This window comes from Cyanistes caeruleus, chromosome 9 (genome assembly GCF_971803275.1).
Source record: "Cyanistes caeruleus chromosome 9, bCyaCae1.hap1.1, whole genome shotgun sequence".
NCBI lineage: Eukaryota > Metazoa > Chordata > Aves > Passeriformes > Paridae > Cyanistes > Cyanistes caeruleus.
The window spans coordinates 2,477,032-2,487,708 of NC_141709.1; the positions used below are offsets into that span (position 1 = coordinate 2,477,032).

The 10,677-nt window shown below is 51.1% G+C and overlaps 1 long non-coding RNA gene across 1 annotated transcript; it reads right to left on the reverse strand.

The window, feature by feature from the left end:
- Positions 1-980: 980 nt before the first annotated feature.
- On the reverse strand, positions 981-8,247 carry LOC147651437 (uncharacterized). The gene is made up of 3 exons (XR_015273757.1): positions 8,149-8,247; positions 5,279-5,444; positions 981-4,020 (listed from the first exon to the last, which is right to left on the reverse strand). It is a non-coding gene; the product is annotated as an uncharacterized LOC147651437 (long non-coding RNA).
- Between the last annotated feature and the right edge of the window lie 2,430 nt (positions 8,248-10,677).

Consider the following 10,677-nt stretch of genomic DNA (forward strand, 5'->3'; position numbering starts at 1 on the left):
TCCCCACCCTTTTGCAACACATCTGTATTATGTACCCTGCCATGGCTTGGTGCTGGGGATAGGCAGGGGCATTGTGACACCCTAGATGTTTCTTGCTGCTCATCAGAGCTGGGGACCACTCCCTGGGACAAAGCTGCTGAGCAGCTCACCCAGTGTTTCTCGTTTGAAGAGGATGGAGAAGATTTTGTGTGACACAAGTGTAGCTTCCCCCCTCCCTCTTAAACCCACAGCAAACATGGGCAATGCCTTTTGAGCTGTGAAGCACCAGTAAAATTTATGCAAATAGGAAAACACACTTCTTCTACCGAATCTTTCCCGTTTATAACAGGGATATCTCTTTTTTCACCCAGCAGATGCAGAGCCCTGCATGACCACAGCTGGTGTCTGAGTACCAGCATTACCCTGCTGCTGCACAGGCACTGCTAGGAATCACAGGGAGAGCGAGAGGTTTTCCAGTCCTTTTCTGAGAAGGAAAAGTCAGTGCCTTGCAAGAGCCAAAATCACATATTCTCTCCTCTGTCCTTATTCCCCCCTGGGACTGGAGCCCCCAGCATTTCCCACCCTAGACACAGCTCTTCCAAAACAGAAACCATCCTCACACAGCTCGGCTCCACAGTGTCCTCAGGCTTGACAAGCACAAGTTATGGGGTTTGGGAGGGGGCCAAGCTTTGGAAAAGAGCATCAGCAAGGTATGGGAAAGGGTCCACAGGCATAAGAGGGGAGTGGGGATAAGCTGGGCAATGCAGGGAGAGCTGGGAAGGCTACCCTGGCTCCTCATCCCCAGCCAGAGAGAGTTTGTCCTTCTTGAGCACAACTTGGGGGAAGCACCCATGGCTCAAGCAACACATTCCCAGCTTGAGGAACAAATCCAGGCAGGTCACTTTGCCCAGTCAGCACCCACTGCCAGAGGGGTGGAAAAAGGGAATTAAATTCAAGCGCTGCCCTGGCTGCAACAATGCAGCTGGGGAAGCCCAAGCCAGAGCACCTCAAAGTCAGCATTACACAGAGCCAAGGGCAGAAAAAGAGTTTGTCACCACCGTATTATTTGCCCTTTTAGAACAGAGAGATATTTGGAGCCAAGACATTGGTTCAGGCTGCATGTAAAGCCATGAAATTTAGATTTGGATCCAGAGCTGGAGTCTAAAAGCTATCCCAGTTTGCAGGAGCTGGTTCAGGCATGTTTCTCGTCCCCAGACCACAGCAGAAGGGCCTCTCCTCCCTGGGGCAGGAGCAGAGCAGCTGGTACTCTTCAGCCCAGTTAACAGCCGAGGTCTGGCCACCGCAGCCGAGGGCTGCTCCAGATTTGTTTTCTAGTGGTTTGTTCATTGAGAGGCTGCCAAAGTGTTAGCAAAGAGAAATGCACACTGGCCAGATCCTCCCCAGCCCAGCCCTGCCTTGCACCAGGAAAAAAAAATCTGCTGCGAGCCGGAGCGAAGACCCTGCCCAAGGAGAGCCCGGCACTCGGCTCCAACCAACTCCTTGGAGTGCAGAGCCAGGGTACATCCCAAATGGCTCCAATTAGGACAACCCCCTTAGGGACAAGCCCAGAGCCTGCCCACAGGCCTGGTGTAGCTGCTTGAGCAGTGGCATCTCCCTTGCCACCTGTGGGAAAGCTGCTGCTCCGGCAGGGTGTCCGTGCCGAGGCAGCAGCGCCGTGGAAAAGAGCATGAAAGGCTGATTGCTGTAATTGAGCCCACCAGGGGAATTTCGGTCTGTGGGAACGCAGAGAGCAGCCCAGCCTGCAGGAACGGGGGTGGAGAATACCCGAGCTGTGCCTTTGGAGGGCTAATGATGATGGGTTTTTGCTAGGACTCAAGCTGGCATGGATGAGAGCTCCCGCGGAGCGCGGAGTCAGCCAAATTAAGCGCCGGTCGTCCCTTGGAGAAATCCAGTCTAGAAGAGTTAGTCACAGGATGCTGCCAGCCTGGGTGCAGGCTGTGTGGAGAAGGAAGGCGAGGAACTCTGTGTCCTTGCTGCCTTCCTGATGAGGGGTCAGCTAACCGTGCTGCTTAGGTGGTGAGAAACCAAACAGCGATGGCAGTGTGGTTCAGACGTGGGTGAGACGATGCTCAGGTGTCTCTCCTCCTGTCACGGAGCCACAGGGCAGGGCCCACGTGGAATTTGCAGTGGGAAGAGGGAAAAGACATCACTCTGCATCTCCAAAACTAGAGAACCTGCCCATTTTACCATTTGGCCCCTTTTTTTGGGTTCTGCCAGGCTTATAAATCTCCTTCCCTCTGTGTGTGTGCGTGTGCACAAGCTTACTCCAACATTTGTGCCAGGTGTGTGCTGACCACTTCCTAACCATCCTACAAAGGATTTTAAATCCTGAGCAAATGTGAGATGTGGGTCCCATCTCAGAAGTCTGGAAGACGAGCATGGCTGCACTGCTTTCCTGCCTAGTTTGGAAAATTATTGCTAAAAGGTTTTGCATGACTGGAAATAACCGATTCTTTGCAGTCAAATCCAGAGAGAAGGAACACAAGGAACACATTGCTGGTACTTGTGGTTAATTGCTGCCTTTTCTTTTGGGTCTACTTGCTTTGAAATATTAAATGCAGAAGAAACCATCTATTTTTTCCTCCATAGCCTGTCAGTAGAGGAAGTGAAATATGGGGGATTCCCCCCCCCCTCTTTTTTTTTTTTTTTTTTAATAAACAAGGAGTATAAACTGTTTTATAGTAACTAGATAAAATTACACAGTATTTTACTCTGTGGAGAAAAATATGGATCTGTGTGTGGCAGTATTTCTCCCATCTTTCTCCCCGGCTGTACATTAACGTGACGACTCCACATAACTCAGCTTTGCAGAGTTGTCAGGGACCTCTCTGAGCCCAGACACCCCCTGGTCCGTCCTGCCACCTCCAGAGCCACAGACAAACATTTTTATGAGAGTTCTGGGGTTCAATATCCCTTCCTTAACACCCCAAGAACTTTGGGGTGATTTGGACCAGCACTCAGAGATTTATTTCACATCCTGCAGCAACCCGCAGTCAGGTTTGAGCCTTTAGAGGAGCTCTGGTCCAGCCCATGCTGTCACATCACCTCTTGGAGAAGGATAACAGACCAGGAAAACACACCAATTTCCTCTTCAGAACCAGCAAACTTACAAACTAATCCTTTTCCCTAAAGGACCAAACCTCTGCCCCCAGCACCAAGTGTTTTGCTCCAGCTTGCTGAGCCTCAGCTCTGCACTGCAAAGTGCTCTCTGGCAGATCTCCTGCCCCTGGCAAACTCCGAGTCTCTTCCACAAAGGCAAGGGAATTTTGGATTTCACAGCTACAGCATTTCTCCCTTTGACCCTGAATTTACTCTGAGGACGTGCCAGTATTTCAGAATCAAAATGTCTTTATAGCGTTTTATACCCATTCTGACGGCGGCTCGGAAACTTTGGCTTTGCTGAGTAGAAGCATTTTCCAAACCTTTACATGGGGTTAAAATCCAACCTTTTCCATCACAGCCTAGCAAACAGCTGCACGAACAGAGATCACAAGAGCACCTGAGGGGGAAAATTCAGTGTATTCCACATGAGCCTGTTAAATTTTGACTGAACAGGGCCACCAAAATGTGCAAATGGCTTTGCTTTCCCCACCAAGGCACCGAGCCCCCCTTTCCTTCATGAGCAGAAACACAGAAGCACTTTCCCAACACAATAAGGCTGATTTTCATCACAAAATGCAAATTTTCAATCAGAGCTGGGCACATCCACCCCTTTGCTGATATCATTTCTGGTGGCACCAGAGCATCCTGTTGCTTCTGATGAAAACGTGAGGGTTTTATGATTTATTTTTTTTTAAAAAAAAATATCATATAGAAAGGGGGGGAAAAAAAAAAAAAAAAAGAGGATTTAATCTAAAAATTCCATCTGGAAGTCTAGGCTGCTCCTGTGGTGTTACTGTGCAGGGCTGACCCATGGGATGTGGCAAGGAGCTGGAGCAACGCTGCCGCAGCATCGCCCGTAGAGGGAGCTTCCTCAGGGAGCCGGGCAGGGCTGACACCTCTTCATCAAAAAGTGTTGAGCTTTTAAAAAAAAAAATTTAAAAAAAAATCCCCAGACAATATAAAATATTGATTTTAAAGTTCTTGTAGTTTGGGGGTTGGTGTTGGTTCGGTTTTGTTTTTATTTTTCCATGCCACTCATAGCAAAGCAGGTGGCTTTGGGTTAAACCTATTGAAAATGGATGTTTTGTGAGTGGGGGGGAAAAAAAGGAATGGGGAAAGAAATGCTTTGCCTAGCACTGGATGTTTGCAATTGGTTTTTAGTTGGATTGAATCAAGCCAATGGTCACTTTTCCATTTCATTTTGTTATAATGAAGGGGGGAAGAGCACAAATATTCTAGCGAAAATAAGATTCTGCAGTCTGCCAGCCAGCGTTCACATGCTAAACAGCTTTTCAGACCTACTGGATACCACTCTGAGTTTGAAATGTGAAGCCCCACGGCTGTTTTTCTACACATTTTTAGTTTAATTTCCTTACAAACAGGCTCCCAGGCTCCAGTTACTTCTCTGTGATTTCCCCCCCCCCTCTACCCTTTAGGCACAGCCACAGGATTCCCACAGCTTCCGAGCCGGTGGAGGAATGTCCTTTTAATTCACTCTGTGGACGGCCCAGTTAGCATCCCAGTAAATGATTACCTCGGGGAACACTTGGATCTCAGGATTTGGCAGCCAGCTGCCAAGGCAGCCGGCGCTGGCCCCGTGTCCCTGCCGGCACCGGAGAGCCGGGAAGAGGAAAGGAAATTTCCTCGCTCAGGTGGCTGGGCAGCACAATTAGGCAGGGAGAATTACAGATTATCCCTGGTTTATGGCTCTCTGGTAGAGGGGAAGGGGAGAAGCACAATAAAAACCACGATCAGCTCGTTCGTTCTGCTGTTCAGACTTCTGGACAAGGCGAGAGATAAGCACAGCTCCACCCCCCAGCTGCATTTGATCTGTTGGGCTTTGAAATTAAATATTCTCCCTGCAACAGGCGCAGAAGCTGTGGGCTGGTGGGCTCCTCCAGGCTCTCCCACAGCGTGGGGTTTGGGGCTCCCTGCGCTCAGCACATGAAGAGTAAAAAGGCTGAGAAGTGGCTGAGACCCCTCTGGTTCCAGCAAGGGATGGGGTCACACCAGGTCCTTTCCTCCCTGCAAGGAGAGGCCCTTGCTTTATGGGGCAAGGGGACTGGAAAACACCAGGGGACCAGGCCAAGGCTGTGCAGGAGATCAGGGACACAGCAGGGACACAGCCCAGATGCCAGCATGGCCCATCACAAAGCTGTCCTTCCACCTCAGTCACCTGTTGCAGTCTTCTCCTCTTCTCTTTCTCCTTCATCTTCTCCTCCTCATCCTTCTCCTCTGTTCTCTCCCTCCAAAATGCTCCTGGGCTGCCAAAGTTTCCCGAAGGGGACATTCCCTCCCAGATCTGGATTTGTACCACAGCGTCTCCATCAGTTCTGGTGGACCTGCACTTGACAAAGGTCGGGTGAGGAAGGGGAGAATTCCATCCCTTAACCTTGTACCACATTGGTTTGAGAAAATGTCAGAGGTCCCCCCAGCCCAAGCTTTTGCCGCTCTAATGTGGGGCACAACCTGCTGAACGTTTCTTAATACTTTGCATGTTTTTCACCATTTTTCCCCCAGTCCTTCCTGAAGTGGGACACTTGTGCCGTTTTCCTTGTCCTGTTTGCTAGCTGACCATGTCCATTCTGACCTGCAAGAATCCTTTTTCTCTGTCACCCAGCCTTCCCCTCCAAGTATTTTAGTCCATCATCTCATTCTGCTCACCCATGTGAAAGCAGCACCTATTCACCTGCCAGACCAACCTTCCCACTAAGCTGAAGTCTAAAGGCCCCAAACCAACACTGCTGCAGTCACTCCCTTTTTATTTTTTTCCCCAGACCCTTTCTCCCATTTATTTGAGTTATTTTGCCTGTTAGTCTGGATCTCCAGCTCAGCTAGGCTTATGTCAGCTGGAAACTGCAGCCCCATTCCACCACCCTGGGTCACAAATGAAAACTGGAGCATCAGCAGATTCCAGAGTTGCCCTGTGCACACTTGTTCAACAAATCCTTTCAGCACGAGTCCAAGTTTGAATTTCTTGCTGCTTTTTCAGCCTCTAGAATTTAATGAAGATGAGGATGTTAAGAGAGCACCCTGCCAGCAAACCCAGGATGTTCAGCTTCTGCTGTTTGCCTTCTCTCCCGAGACTTGCTGCTCAGAATCACAGAAGGGTTTGGGTCAGAAGGGACATGAAAGATCACCTCACTCCAAACCCCTGCCACGAGCAGGGACCCCTTCCACTAAACCAGGCTGGTCAGAGCCCTGTCCAGCCTGGCCTTGAACACTGCCAGGTTTGAGGCATCCACAGCTTCTCTGGACAAAGGCAAGAAGATCCTACTGGGCTGACACAATTTCCCTTGAAGCCACATGTGTTACCTGCTGTCATAGCCTTGTTTTCTCCTAGGTTTTTACAAGTTTGACTACAGGCCTCAGTACTTTTCTAGGAGCTGCAGTTAGACTGAAATCTTCATAAGTATCCCTTTCCTACTTCTCTCCCTTTTTAAAGTGTATTTTTCCTTAGTACTTAATTAGGATCACAGCTGACCTTCTTAAGGGAAAACAAATGTGATGCTGCTTGTTTGGCATCATCTGCTGAGTGCTCTCCCTGTCCCCAAATACCAAACCAACCAAACACCTCTGTGGTCCTCCAGCAACTGCTGAGGTGCTGCTAGAGCAGCCTCTCGTTACACTTGATGTCCCCTGCTAATTGCATCTCACCATGTGCCTTGGCTTCTCTGATCTTGTCTCTGCGTGTGCATGCTGCACTTCTGTACTTGATCTTCATGGCCTGACCTACTTTTCATCTCCCCCAGGTTTCTTTCTCAGATCTGAGCTCTTTTCCTGTGCTCCCTTTCTCCTGCAACGCCGTGGTCTGAACTGCACCTTCACAAGAAGTTGTGACAGGCTCTCCTCTCATGAACAGCTTTTTTTTCTTCCCCCCCTCTCAAGATCAGCTTCCCTGGGCATGGTCAGCCAGTGCTGGAGCCCAGGAACCTCTGCATAGATCCAGTGCTCTCCTTCCTTCCTCCTGACCCTCTGCACCCCTTCAGTCAATTCCCAGCAACTCTTAACAGGGCACCTTCCACACCCCTAGCCAGCTCCTACTGCAGGAGTAACCATCAGAAACAGGCTCTACCCTGTCCTCCCACCCCTGGTGATGGAGATGGGTCACCCACACAGCTCCAAGAGTCTTCTTTCCCCAGGAACAGATATCCCAACGATGCCACCATCACTAAAGCCTCCTTTCCCTGGTGTTATGGAGACTCACCAGTGTTCCCCTTTTGACCACCAGCTGGAGACCTTCAGGAACCCCAATCCCAGCATTTCCTGTCCCCCCATGCACACCCTTGCACCCTTGGCATGGAAAACCCCAAATCTCCCCGACGCCCCTTGCCTGCCTTCCCTGCCCCACCCGCATCCCTTTAGCGCCGCGATTCCAGAAACAACTTCTCCCGCTAATTGAATCCCGCGGCTTTGTTACAATCCCAAACCCCCAGCTCCTGCCCCCCACCCCTTTCCTATTCATCTTCCATTCAGCTCCTGGGCACAACAGCCTCCTCTGCTCTTTCTTGGCCCTCCTTTGATCTCTCTTTGAATAGGAGAGGTCAAGCTACACGACCACGGTTCCTTTTTTCCATCCCCACAGCCTGTGGCTCCGCTGGGGACACCCGGCACGCCGGACGCTGCTTCCAGCGGGGTCAGGGCTCGTGCTCCCCAGCGGGGCTGCCTCTGTGGGGGAGCACCCAGCCCTGGCCACCCCCTGTCCCTAAAGGGGCCCCGACACTCTGTCCGCCTCAGCGGCGCGACTCAAAGCCCATTGAAGGCCGGAGAAAGGCTCCCGTTAGCTTCAGCGGGCTCCCAGGCGGGGGGTCATGAACCCCAAAGGGTGGGATTTTCTACACTGAGGCTGTAGGATCCAGTCAGTGGATTGTCCTCAGCAGTCAGGTGCCTGCTGGGTCCTCTAAAGCGGCTCCAGGCTGTGTGTCCAGACTGGGAGTTCTGCTCTGCTCTGTCTTTGCCCCACAAAAGAAATCCTTGCTAACCCCGCTGGCAGCCACCAGAGCAGTGTCTCAGCCAAGAGGCAGGAAAGAGGGAAAGGAGAATTACCTTGGTTTAAATCCTCTCAGCAGCTCACACCAAAAAGATTTACCTTCCGAGACAGGATCCTGATAGCACTCGGAGCTGAATCCCCTGCCTGAAGTGTATGAGGTTTAATTACTGCAGCTTTGTTAAATCAGCTCAGCTAAGCCCCTGTGTAATTGCTTTCTTCTGGGCCCAGCAGTGGTTTATTTGAGGACAGCTCAGGCTGATTTTCAGACTACTTGAAGCTGCTCCTGTGCTGTTTATATCCCCTCGTTTCAATCAGTTTAAACACTCACCTCTTGAGAAAGCACCTTGAGAGAGGTCAGGCCTCAGCCTTTGCTCTGCTTTGTTCTGGGACAAGACAAAATGCTTATTTTTTGCATTAAACACACAAATTCCAGTGGCACCCGGTGCTGTTGCACCCAGTGCAGAGCTCATGGTACCATCCACCACAGAGAGGACGCGTGGCGCATCCCAAAAAAGCGAAATGTCACCTGCTGATGTGGCCAGGGCTCTTGGAGCCCACAAGGAGCTACATCCCACAAGGAGACACATCCCACAAGGAGTCACATCCCACAAGGAGTCACATCCCACAAGGAGCTTCCCACCGCCCTCGGCTGATGGGAGAGAAACCCAGGACACATGGCACCCCGGGGATCCTTCCCTGCATCCCTGCATCCCTGCATCCCGCCGGTTGCCACGGTTACGGGCAAACCGGTGCGTTTGGCAGGGTGGGAGGGGGCGGCGGACGGGACCTGTGATGCCGGGGCTGTCAAGGAAATGGCTTTTTTTTTTTTTTTTTATTTTGGGGAAGGGAGGAGCCCCGCAGAGCCAACCCGCTGCCGCCGCCTTGGAAATTTGCACGGAGCTGACAAGATGACAAGGTGCAAATACGCCAGGCTGCTCGGGAGTAATTTTTACGGCAGCTCTGCCTTGTGCACGTTTTTATTGCAAAGAGGGTAATCGGGCCTCTTCATTATTGAAAACATATTTACTACCCCTCGGCCGCTCTCTCCCATTTTTGCCAGCCCCTTCCTTCCCCCCTTAAGTACCCTGTCCTCCACGAGATATGATCTCATAAATTTACAGTGTACTTGCTGTCTGCAAAGTGGATGTTCAGTTTCATTTTTATTGGACTTTATGATACAGGCGGATTGCATTTTATTTGCTGCACCGCTACCAGAAGGCCTGGAACGGTCGGGAAGCGCTGGTTGCAACAGGGATTTGGCCTGGGAAAAGGGCTGTGGGATGGGCTCTGCGGAGCATGGATGAGCTGCCAGCCTGGGATGTACTGTCTGCAGGCAGAAAGGCTGCTGGAGAAAGTAGAATCACGGAATTAAGGAATGGTTTGGGTTGCAAGGAACCTTTAAAGGTCATCTAGTCCAACCCCCCTGCCATGGGCAGGGATGCCTTCAGCTGGAGCTGGCAGTGCCTTGGCAGAGGGCTGCCTTCCTCTTGTGCTGCAGGAAATGCTGCTCCATCCACCCCGTGGTCCTCCCAGCTCCTGCTGAGAGGACCTGGAATCAATGCAGGAGCGCGTCTCTCCCCAGCACTCAGCGTGATTGACAAGGGATGCGCAGCAGGAGCACAGCAGCCGCTTCTTATCGCTCGCCACCCTTTTTTTGTGCCTGGCACCCTTTCCAAAAATGCCTTTCCCAAGGCTTTCTCAGGCTAGACAGGCTTATCCAAGCCCACCTGTCCAGCACTGCCCTTAGTGCAACACTAATGGGCCTGAACAAAATTGCCTGAAGCCGCAGGGAGCAGCAGAGATGTGCATGACACCAGGGAGGTTGGAATCTATGGAAACACCTCCTGCAGCCAGTGCCACGCTCCAGACTTCGTCACTGTGAGCAGAGCACAGCCTCATCCCCTCCTCTTCAAACCCCTTGCAGTGAATCCTCTTTGCTGCCTGGCACTCAGGGAAAACCTCCCTGCCACCAAGGGAGCCCTGGCTGGATCCTGCCCCATGGGCAGAGGGAAGCTCCTGCTCCCACAGGGATCAGCTCTGGACCGACTGCCAAGCCAGCCCTGCTGTCAGGGCTGCTCTGATCAATCCCTCATTATTAAATTCATTATTAAAACTCTCTCTTGCTGGTGCACAGGGAATTTGTTATCACTCAGCATTGGGTAGGTGGGCTGGCACCTCGTCTCTCCACAGAGCCACCTCCTTCTCCAGGGAAAAGGGCTCTGCAGCCCCTCCAGCCGCTGCCCAACAGCACCAGGAGCCCAACTCACTCTGCATCCACCTCAACTCAGTGCAGCACAGGGGAAATCATCAACTTGTGCCATTTCAGCCCAAAAAAAGCAAAGAATGTTTTGTTGTTTTGTTTATTTTTTTATTTTTTTTTTTGCTTTTCCAAGGTAACAGTGAGAGGCCAAGCAAAGCACCGCAAAGCAACATAAATGATTTAGCACCCAACGATTTTGCCAGGGAAACGCTAAAGACGGAGTCTAATCCTTTCATCTAACCCTGGTCCTTCTAAAAGCTTTAAGCTAGGAGTTGACTCAGCATGTCAGTGCCAAAAAGATCCATTGACCTCGAGTTCAGTGCTG